Here is a 12,531-nt window from a genome sequence, read left to right on the forward strand (position 1 = left end):
GCCTTTTATCTTTCAGTATGCATTTAATCTCCTTTTTCAAACAACCTTTTTCAAAATTTTTTTTTTCCTGCACAATACCCCACAACAACCCAAAAACAATAAAAAAATGCCATCCTCAGCTTGTCTTGTCTAAGCCTGCTCCTTTTCCTACCAACAGAACTTCAATTGTTAAAGGCGGGCCTGTGTTGTGACATGTCTTTTTCGAGTCACAGACCACAGTATTTAGCATAGTAAGATAAATGCCACAGCAACTCAGGAAATGAAGACTGCTTGTGATGTTCCTTTCATAAGAAGAACAAATAATACGAAGCAGCATAACTTTTTAATTTAATTGTTTGAACTCCAAGATTTTTCATTTATTAAAGCCAAAGAAAAGTACTCCCCCAAATCCATAATCCCAATTAACATAGATTTTGTTTGTTTTGGCTCATGTATGAGAGCTAATGTGATAGTGTGTCAGCTGTCAACTCTCTGGTGATATATTATTTGCTCTATGGGCAATTTTGAGTCATTGGATGAAAATGTTCTGTACTTTTTATGTGTTTTTTTTTAACATGTAGGTTTAGCACGGAAAGACTAGAAAACTCTACAAATATTTCTTTTCTCATTTGTCTGCTTTTTCAATATGATGTGGGTGTTTTTGCTTTTGCTTTTGTTTTGTCAGATGTTTAGGCAGATGAGATTCTTGTAGCCTGACCTTGAATTTTCATTCCTCCAGCCTTACTTCCTGAGTTCTGGAATTATAGGCAGTAACAAGTGTTTCCAAGGAGGTTCAGTCAACACTGATTTCTCTTAGAAATAGCCAAGCACCGGTGGCTTATGCCTGTAATCTTCCTGCTAAGGAGGCTGAAATGTGAGGATCACGGTTCAAAGCCAGCCCAAAGCAAGATCATTCATGAGGCTCCTATCTCCAATCAATCACCAAAAAGCCAGAAATAGATCTGTGGCTCAAGTGGTAGAGCTCTCACCTTGAGTAAAAATAAAGCTCAGGGATAGTGCCCAGGCCCCAAATTCAAGCCCAAGACCTGGTCCCAAAAAAGAAAAAAACAAACAAACAAACAAAAAGAAACAGCAGTAAATTCATAAGAATTAATTTTGGTCTTTTTTTCATGTGCTGTGTTATATAAGTAACATCTCTCACAAGATAATATTTTATTGTTTTTGCTTCCCCCCACTCTTATGGTTATAAGCCATTTATGTTCTCATATTTTTGAAATCCTACCCTCCCCCCTGTGACATGTGAAGGTTTTGGGCAGGTGGGTAGGGCTTGAGAGGGCACCCTCACAAATGAGATTATTGCCTTTAGAGAGGAGCAGTTAGAGAGGACACAGAAAGATGAGGACACAGAAAGAAGACAGCTGCCTGTGAACTAAGAAACGGGCTTTCATCAAACCCTGGCTGTGTAGGCACCCTGGTCTCAGACTTCCCACCTTCAGAAATTTGAAAAACCAATTGATATTGTTTACAAGATATACAGTCTATGGCAGTTTTTTTTAAATTGTAGCAGCCTGAACAGAGTAAGACATGTTATACACAATAAGGATGGTAATATGTGAAGCTTACATACGACAGTCAGACGTTATTCCCATGAATGGTATCCTGGACTGACAATTGCAATAAAAAGAATATTTCCATATTCACCAACACTTCATGCCCAACTTGAATCATCATCCCCTAGCAGTTTTTAATATAGTCATAAAGCTATATTTTTGGTTAATAAAAATGATATTGCTTTTCTCGTGTCTTTGCCAGTGCTGTGAATTATTCAAATGTAAAAGAGACCAAAAATAATTGTGACAGATCCTTGGAGATCTGTCCTGTTTGCACTAAGGCAATATCATTACTTATGGAAATACAGGGATTGCTACAGGGTCCCTTCATGGGTTCCAGATTATATTTCGACATTCCTTTCCCATTCTCTCCAATTTGCCACCTTTTACTCCCATGAACGTTTGTCTGAGGCCCTGGACCTATTCTCCAAGGTACCAGTATGAATAATTTCAGGAGATTATCCAACAAACTAATTTGAGCACTAATATTAATAACCTGACTTGTTTCGTTCCTTCTGTGATAGCTGCACTTTTAACTAAGGTTTTGGAGATTCAGAGCTGACCAGCGAGAGAATGTCAGCTACTCATATACTACTAATTTATACTTAAACACAGAACTTCTGAAACTTTAAACTTATTTATTTTTTCAGTACTAAGGACTGAAGGGAAGACCTGCTTGATAAGCTGGCACCCTGCCACTTGAGCTATACCCTCAACCTTTTCATTTTCCTTCCTTCTTTCCTCCCTTTTCTTCCCTTCTTTCCCTCCCTCCCTCCTTCCCTTCCTTCCTTCCTTTCTTCCTTCCTCCCTTCCTCCATTCCTGCCTTCCCTCCTTCCTTCCGTCCTTCATTACTTCCTTTCCTTCTTTCTTGATGGAATTAGATGTGTACATGATCATATATACTAAAAACTTTAAATTTTTGAAAGAATAAAAAATTAGCTTTGGAGGAAGCTCATATTCATTGTTACTACTACCTTCTACATCCTCCATTACCCCTCTCCCTCTTTCTTCTTTCTCTTCTTCCCTCCCTCTCTTCCTTCCTTCGCTCCTTTTTTCTTCCCTCTCACTGGTTTTGTATCTAGCACTCTATGAAGCATATAAAAATAAACAAGACAGAAAGCTTTAATGAATAAGAGGTGCTTTATCTTTATTTATCAGGATTCTACTAGATATTCCAAGTTCCACTTATACCACCTCAATGAAAATTTTTTTCCTAGTACTAAAATATTTGCTTGGTCATATTTCCAGACATGAAAACAGGAGGAGAGAGGAGATAGAAAGACAAAGAGATAGAGACAGAGGACTGAAGATTTGCCAACTAAATCACTCCCTTTAAAAATCTGTCTTTAGCTGGGATTGTAGCTTAGGTGACAGAGCAATTACCTAGCATGCAAAACGCCCTAACTTTGATCCACAGGAGATTTTTGGTAAACTGCTTAGGAGTGTAGTCTTGTACACAGAAGGAAAGCCCATATGAGTAAAAATGAAAAGTTCAGGGAGAGTTTGGATTTCTTACCCAGGGAAATAGAACACAGGCTTTGGGGGAGGATAAACAATGATGAATTCCAGCTCAGAAATTGGTGCTAGAGGTTACTACTGGATATTCAAGAGCTCTCTGTGCACTGGTATCAGGATTTAGAACTCAAATTTGAGCTCTGAGAAGAATCAGGATGGGATGTTTTGAGTGTCAAGATTATTAAAGAAGCAGTTGGAATGAATGATGTTGCCCTGGGATGCAGATTAAGCCAGGAGCTGAAGACAGAACTCCTGTTTTACGTTGAGTTAATACGCAAGTAGGTGGCTAGAGGGACCAAGATCATTTGAAAAAGACAGCTCCGAAGGGGGAGAGAGACACGAGGCAGAGTTTCTAAATGAGCAATGTAAAAATGTCTCTTGTGCATGTGAAGAAATGTGAAAGTTCTTGCAGAAAGATAGCATGGCAGTGCCAACCAGCTTGGTAGGGGTATCAATCACACTTGGTCAGTGTCGGGCAAAATTCAGGCCAAGATACTTTGTTCCTAGCTATACAAAATATTAAACACCAGAAATGAAGACACATATCTTCTGTTTCCATCAGGAAGAAATAGTCAGGCCCTTGATAAGTCTGTGGACTGGATGAACGAAGATTGTATCATGTCCTTTCTCTTCCTACCCCAGTTCCTATTTTGTTTAGCTACAGAAATTCTTAATTAAAATAAGACAGAGTTTAATTAGCTATTTACTCTTCATAAAAATATGTTCATGCCAAGTGTTGCATTCTTGGGTTTTAAAAAAAACTTTTGCATATCTCATTGAAGACTAAAATTCATTTTATTTTACATCTGTAATTGAGGACTGCAGCTTATTGGATCAATGAGGACTTTGTAACCAGAGTGTCTTTCAAAGAATGCTCAAAGATTGGAATGTGAACACATTTCCCCCTCCATCTTCTCACCTGCCTGCAGAAAGAGCTTTGGATTCAGGCTGAGGATTAATGCTGAGGGCTTTGGATACATCTGGCTAGCTTGGACCATGTTTTTAAATTAGCTCTGTAGGTCATGACCTCTTTGCTTTTCTATTCTAGCTCTCTCCAGTTTTCTCTCTTCTAGCTCACCTCCCTTCTCAATATTCTTAGGAGAGGGCCTCTTCTTTCTCTGCTGCCCCTGACATTTGGCTAGGATTTTGCATTGAGAATGAAGCTAAGAGACTTGTTGGTTACACTTGATGTAGGAGGAAGAAATAAACACTGAATGGAAACTTCATGTACTTTATGAGGCACAGGAATCTCAGCCTTGGGACATCTGGATATAAGAGTTTACAAGGGAAGGAGGAAATTCCATTGCTGATACATTATATCAGAAGGCTTTACTGGTTTATACATAGAGGGGTTTGTGTTGAGCTGTGCAGATGCGTATGAATGGGGAAAACCAGATATAGGGTGAGATGGATGGAGTTGGTTGATGTCATATCAGTCAAGATGAATAAAAATGTACGTGATTTCATATTTTATACATTTACAGATTTGAGAGATCTTAGAATATAGAAGAAAAGTAATCTTTTGACTTAATTTTTTTTTTTGGGTCTGGTCGTGGGGCCTGAACTCTGGGCCTGGGCGCTGTCCCTCAGCTCTTCAGCTCAAGGCTAGCTAGCGCTCTACCACTTGAGCCACAGCACCACTTCCGGCTTTTTTTCTTTTTGCTTATGTGGTGCTGAGGAATCAAACCCAGGGCCTCAGGCATGCAAGGCAAGTGCTCTACCACTGAGCCACCTCCCCAGCCCCTTGACTCAATTTTTTTATCTTTGTCATTAATATGACCCTTTTAATGCATATACAGAATAATTGTGTTTGCAGAAGTTAAATAATTATATAAATAATTAAATAATTGTATGTGTATGTACTTTCTATTGTATATTAATATAGATATACATATAGTTAGCATGTACAAATGGAATATTATGCATATATACAGGCCTTTGGTTAATTCATAAACTTCATATTAGCTAGAATTGTTCCTTCCTTGTCACTCACTAGCAATTTCTTTGAGCCACTGTTTTCTTGAAATCCTGGATTTACAAGGGAGTAAATAAGCCAAGGCTTATCTCCTCCTAATACTCCCATAATCACAGAGTCTGTGTTACTCAGATGCTGCTGTGCCCTTACATTTGACATTATTTGAGCAAGTCGAATAAAAGTTAAAAAGTAAAATGATTGAGTTCTTTTTGTTATATTAAACAACCTAAATGAGAAATAATTGCTAATGTGGCTAGAAGGCATAAGGGAATTCCTCTGTTCTACAGAAGGGCCACTGTAGAGAGGGCCATATTTACCTTTTGAAAGTCAATCTTTCAACTGCATTCATCTGTGACAATAAATTTAAGCCTTCCTCCAATGAAAAGAGTGGAGAGAAAAATGAGACCTTTTGCAGAGCCAGGCTGGACAGCTGTTCTATTTTTGTTAGGGATATAAGAGTTTATAAGAAAGTGTTCCTCAAAGAATGGAATGCTTGTATGTACATTCTTTATAGATGAAACTCTCTAGAAAAAAACTATGAATAGAATCCAGTAAACATACATGTAGAGAGACAGATGCAGCAATAGATAGCACTACTTAAAATGATCTAAGACATTTTTGCTAGGCAGAAAAGTGCAATAGAATACCAATTGTTCCACTTTAAAAAAATTAAAAAAACCAATTTTCTTTTAAAAAAACATGATAAATAAATCAGATTTAAATAATAATAAAAAAAACCCTGGAAACTTTGAAGCCAGGAGGAGATTTAAAACTTTCTTGAGTGCACTGTGCTTCTCTTCTCTGAGAAAGTGAGAGTAAAATTTCATTCTTCCTAGCTTCTCTTCTGGGTGCTGTAAGAAGTACACAGGCTTCTAGGCTTCTATCCAGCATTTTAATTCAGCAGGCCCAGTGTGGACTCAGGAATCTGAATGTTTATTAAACAAACCAATGAATTTTAATACAAAAGGTTTAGGGAATTGTACCATATAAACACTATCTTGGGATTAATCTCGTTACTAATTTATAGTGGTCAGCCAAAAAGATTTCTTCATTGGAGATAGAAGAAAAAGAGAGGGAGGGGGAGAGAATAAGAGGAGAGAGAGAGAAAGAGAGAGAGAAAGAAAGAGAGAGAGAGACAGGCAGGCAGGCAGACAGACAGAGACACAGAGACACAGAGAGACACACAGAGAAAGACAGAGAGACAAGAGACAGAGACAGGGAAGGAAGGAAAAAAGGAAGAAAGGAAGGAAGGAAGAAAGGAAGGAAGGAAGGAAGGAAGAAAGGAAGGAAGGAAGGAGAAAGGGGGCCTCATATAGCTTCTGTGAAACTTTCAAAACAAGTGTTGAAAAAATATTTTTCTTCCCACAATTTCAGATATTTCTGCTATTCTAGATAGCATCATTCTCATAATCTTCACTTCAAAGGTGGGCATTGGTGGCTCATACCTGTAACCCTAGCTACTCAGGAGGCTGACATCTGAGGATCTTGGTTCAAAGCCAGCCCAGGCAGGAGACTCTGAGGCTTTTACCTCCAACTAATTATCAAAAAGGCAGAAATGGAGCTGTGACTAAAGTGGTAGAGTGCTACACTTGAGCCCTATGTTCAAGCCCCAGAACTACTGTAACACACACACACACACACACACACACACACACAATCACTTTATCAAAACCATCAATTTCTCATCACCAGAAGTTAAGTTTTTCATTTCATTTAGAACTAGAGAACAGTCAAGACAGCCAATGTGAACAAGAGTCACTATGGCTTTGGTTGATACTTCGGGCCATGGCTCCAGAACTCAGTACACACACTGATACTCAGAATTACAATTCTAGGGACTTAAAACATTGACTAAAGATATGCAACCAGAAAAGTAGAACTGGAGCCAGGAGCTGGTGGCTCATACCTGCAAACCTAGCTACTCAGGAGTCTGAGATCTGAGGCCAAAACCAAAAACAAATAATACCTGTAAAATGCTAATTTGAAAGAATAAAATGTGTTTGAATCTTTAAAGTTGCTTTATTTTGGTTGGACTATAGAAATATTTCTCCTTGACATAAAGAGTAAGAAAATTCCTTCTCTCTGTTCAAGCTAGGTTTAGCTTTTTAACTAATTAATTATTTTTTTACAGTGCTGAAAAATCAAACCCAGGGTCTTGTTGCTCTTAGGCAAGTACTCTACTGCTGAGCTACATCCATAGGCCAAACTATGGTTTATTAGATGAGAGAATGGTTTCACAAGCCTGAGCCTAGGAGCTGAAATGATCTGAAATAATGTGTTAATCCACATTTACTTTTCTTACAATGGCCTGGAGAAAAAAAAGTCAAGATTTCTAGAGCAGAACTGAAAGTGCTTGGGTGGCTCTCTAGCATGCATGCTCTACAGAAATCCCAAGCACCCCAAATTCTTTTAAATTCCCACTGGGGATGCTCTCTGGGACCACTCCCAGAGTTGTTGCATTTATTTTCTCTGGATAGCTCTTTCTCTTCCTTATGATTGTTTCAAGGTTATTCTTTCTGCCTGATGGGTCTCCTTGGCAGGGGTTGGGCTAGCACCCTTCCTCGGCCTATTGCATCCATAATTCTGACACATAATTTGAGCTACATTCTTGCAGAAAAGATAAAGCAGTAGTGTCTAGGAGTGTTTTCATTCTTAATGAGTTTGTAATAAACAGCTCTTTGGGGGTTTGCACACTGTTTACTGCAGCTCCTTTCTCTAAGACATTGGCTTCATTTCATGGATTTGTACTTGAAGAACAAGAGAGTGACAGGCGTTACCTTGTACTCAGCATCCTTTACAACTGACTCTTTCATCTTTTCATGAAACACCTGCATTGACGTATGTTTTTCCTTCAGATAAGCATGATTCAAGGAACTTTCTCATCTGTTATTTAGTCTTACAAGAACTTACAAGATAGTCCTGATTCTCTCTCTCTCTCTCTCTCTCTCTCTCTATCTCGCTAGCTAGCTATCTCTCCCTTATGTACTTAGACATGTGAAATCCTATGTTCCACATAACTTAAGCTCAAACACTTAAATCAATAATTATATTTTGCATATATCGTTATTTGGTACTGTACTCTTTTTTGCATCAGGGTGCTGGTCTCTTAATGTAGGGAAGAAATAGTGTCATCTTGTCCAACGATTGTTTGGTTCCTAGGTGTGGTCCCAATAGCAAAAGACAGATGTGTAGGAAAAACATCATATACATTTATTTTAATATGAGTAGTATGTGATATCCAAGTCTTCCAAAAGAAAGACTCAAAGAAATGGAAAATGTATTTTTACATAATTAACTTTGATTAAATGATGCTTTTTCAGAAGTATGATTGTATAATACATTGGAGAGGATGATTGTTCAGATTCTTTCTCTTGTCTCTGTGTCATTAGAGAGAGAGACATTCCTTCCCTCTGAATTCTTTCACTAAGGTCTAGTTTAGAGGAAAGTTAGAGAATTTTGTTATTTTTTGTGTTTTTCCCTTCTTCCTTCGTTACCTCTCTTTTTCCCTTTGTTTTTCTTTCTTCCTTTCATCCTTCATTAGAAGGCCAGGGAAAATTTCCTGGTTCAGATGTTTTCTCAAAAGCCAAGGTACCAAATCCTGAACCTTATAATATGAAATGGAGAGAAAGAGACTGTGTCCTTTCAAACATTCATGTATTAGGTCAATATTTTAATTAGTCATTTTATATCATGTCAGAAAGAAAAGATGGCCTTTTTTGTTTGTGAGATTGTACTGCTTTGAGGGTGCAAACATATATAAGAAAAAGAGTAGGGAGGCTATTAATTAAACAAGAGCTTGGGCAGGAATCACACCTGTAATCCTAGCTACTCAGATCTGAGGATCTTAGTTCAAAGCCAGCCTGGGAAGGAAAGCCCATGAGACTCTTATCTCCAATAAACCACCAGAAAACTGGAAGTGGCACTGTGGCTCAAATGGTAAACTTGTAGCCTTGAGCTAAACAGCTGAGGGACAGTGCTCAGGCCGAGTTCAAGCTACACAATCAATAGAAAAAAAAAAGATCTTTGGAGACCATGGAAGCCTAGAAAAATGGAAATCAGATAATCTAAATGAAAAAGATAGCTTCTCATGTTTGGAAAACAAGAGCCTTGGTGAAAAGACTTCTTTTTTTTTTTATTGTGAAAATACTGTACAGAGGGGTTACAATTACATGGGCAAGATAATGAGTACATTTCTTAGCAAACATTGTTAGCTCCTCCTTTGTTTCCCCTTCCTCTCCCTTCCTATCCCCCCACCTCCATGGGCTTTCTATTGATCTTGCTAGCTATGTCCTTTGCCATGCAGAAGCTCTGCATCTTCATGCAATATCATTTGTCCAACCTTTCTTTGATTTGTTGTGTTTCTGGGTCTCTATTAAGAAAATTTCAGCCTGTGCCAAGGAGACCTAGGATTCCTCCTATTCTTTCCTGTAATGTTTTCAGGGTGTCTGCTTTGACTCTGAGGTCTTTGATCCATTTGGAATTGATTCTGGTGCAGAGTGATATATAAGGATCTAGCTTTAGTTTTCTACATGTAGTTAACCAGTTTTGCCAGCACAGTTACTAAAGAGGCTGTCCTTCTTCCATTCTGTTTTTTTAGCTCCCTATCCAAGATGAGGTAGCTATGGGTCTGTGGGTTCATTTCTGGGTTTTCAATTCTATTCCGTTGGTCCTCAGGTCTGTTCTTGTTCCAGTACCAAGCTGTTTTTATTACTATGGCTTTGTAGTAGAGTTTGAAATTTGGTATTGATATTCCTCCAGCAGTGTTCTTTCTGTTAATGATCGTTTTTGCTATTCAGGGTCTTTTATTGTTCCATATGAATTTTTGGATTGTTTCTTCTATTTCATTGAAAAATGAGGTTGGAATATTGATAGGTATCACATTGAATTTGTAGATTTTCACAACTGATCCTTCCAATCCAGGAGCATGGGAGGTTTTTCCACTTCCTAAATTCTGCTTTGATTTCCTTTTTCAGGTTTTTAAAGTTTTCATCACAGAGGTCCTTTACTTCTTTAGTTAATTCCTAGGTATTTTATTTTTTGTGGGGCTATTACAAAAGGAGTTCCTTTCCTGATTTCAGCCATGCTCTTCTCATTGTTGGCATACAGGAAAGCCTTTTGAGGGTTAATGTTATACTTTGCCAAAGTTTCGAATCAGCTCAAGTACTTTGGGAGTGGAGTCTGTGGGACTCTTTAAATACAAGATCATGTCATCTGTAAAGAGGGAGAGTTTTGCTTCAGCTTTCCCTATTCAGATCCCTTTTATGTTTGTATCTTGTCTTATTGCTGAAGGTAGGCAGAAGCCAATTTTTTGAGACAAAATCTTACTAGCCTAATAGGCTTTGAGGCTTTGAGTTGATGATCCTCCTGCCTCAGTTTCCTGAAGTTCTGTGATTATAGACCTGTACATCATACCCAACGGCAGAATTTCATTTAATCCTCAGGTCAGCCCTATGAAGTGAGGATTCTTATCCTCACTATTTGAGGAATAAGTTGGGTTTCCAACATGTGAGTCCAGATTTACGTGGTTACATTTCATCTTCTGTTTATGGTTTGACTTCCATATGTCTCTATTAAAAAAAGAAGAGATGAGCAAAAGGATATAAATTCTTCATATAAAGCAAGGAAATTCTCTTTGTGTGGATAAGAGACTTACTGCCATTAAACATCAAGCACTGTGTGCTCATGAGAGTTAGATAGTGGTCTGCATTTCCAAAAATAGTAAAAATTTGATTTCCTCTTAATAAAATTGATTTTTAAGGCACAATTTTTGTCCTTCTTGGATGCTATTTATTGTTTGAATAATGACAGAAAAGCACAGAGAGTATAAAAATATCAAAAGCTGGCATATGGAAATTGAACTAAGGTAGCTAGGATTTATTGTTTTCACCCACTAAAGTCTACATTTTTCTCTTCATTGGCTTATAATTCCTTTTTCTCTCTGCACATTTCAGGATTATTTTGCTCTGAGTTCATGTACCAGGTTAAGATTGATTTTTCAGAACTTTGAGGGACAAAAAATGAGTTAAGTTAAATGATACTGTTCTTGCCCATGTATGCTTGGGACACTTACGCTGTAGATGGAATGTAATATCCACAGTCATTGACTTTAAATTGCTTTGATGTTAAGGAACATCTTAGTAACACATACTTATCACTTATGCTATGGTAATTCTCTAAAATTCAATAATTATTTACAGAATCATATAGCCATGAGTACTGGTCATAGTGCCTATAAGTGTTATGTATTAGAACTAGGCACTTTTAGTGCTAGTTGGACATTATTATTTTCTGAGGCAATTCAAGTGTATTTGATCGTTAAACTAAAGTGTCTTGAAAGTTGATCACTTTTCTAATATTTACGTGTGTGTGTGTGTGTGTGTGTGCTGATACTGCAGCTTGAACTCGTGCACTTTGACTCACCATCCATTTTCTACTCATGGTGCTCATCCATTTCTACTCATGAACCATGCCTCTAAGCCTTGAATTATTTTTTTTCTGGTTAATTGGGGATGGAGTCTCATGGCCTTTCTGCCTCAGCTGACTCGGAACTATGATGCTCCACATTTCAGCCTCATGATTAGCTAGGATTACAGGTGTGGTATGATTACCACTGCCTAGCTATTCCTCTAATAGGCTAATGAGAAAAGAACCTTTCAAAATGTCAATGAATTCTAAGTGTTTTTCGTTTTCCTTCATTTCTTATAATTCTAAGTGCTTTTTTTCCAGATATAGTATACTATAACATATTATTTTTGTCATGCTGTTTTCTATGTAGGGTAACAATTTCTATTATTGTTACAATCTAGCAGAGCTAAAGGACATTGTAGCAATAACCAACACTAAGGTTAATTGAGGCCTTAATCCCAAGGACACTTTCTGACCTGTCTGCAGTATTTTAAAGAGCAATCATATTGGTAGTTTAATCACAATTTCTGAGCCTCTATTCCTTTGATTTGTACATGTGCCTCTAAGTTACTTGCAGGTCAGGAATCACTTTGGTATGGATTGTGCCTAGAATTGGCACTTGTGTCTCACAGGGCATCCTAAGTGCTGGAGGAATGTTCCCTGAATAGACCTGGGTCCAGCTGAGGACAAGATTACTGATGCTCTGTAGTCAGGTATTAGACTAGGCTACACTTCTTCTCAATGTATCTTAGCAAAACCTTAAACAGTCTTTTTTCAGAGCTCTTCAAAAAAAGCTACCATGCTGTTAAACTCTGAATATTTTAGATCTTGTTTTATTTTTTGCCAAGAAAATGAGCAACATATTAAAAAAATACTATACTATGTTCAGAAATCTTAAAACTTTAAGCTGAATGTGAGGCTCTCATTACAGCTCAGTTGATTGCTCTAGCTATTTAGTCTTGTATCAAGAAGGAGAAATATAGATAAAAATTAGCCCTTAAAAAAGGTCAGATAATGTGATGTCAGGAAAATGAACCCTTAGCTATGCATTTTAATGTTTTTTCTTTCATACATGTGTTTCTAAC

This window comes from Dipodomys ordii, unplaced genomic scaffold (assembly GCF_000151885.1).
Source record: "Dipodomys ordii isolate 6190 unplaced genomic scaffold, Dord_2.0 Scaffold4, whole genome shotgun sequence".
Classification (NCBI taxonomy): Eukaryota; Metazoa; Chordata; class Mammalia; order Rodentia; family Heteromyidae; genus Dipodomys; species Dipodomys ordii.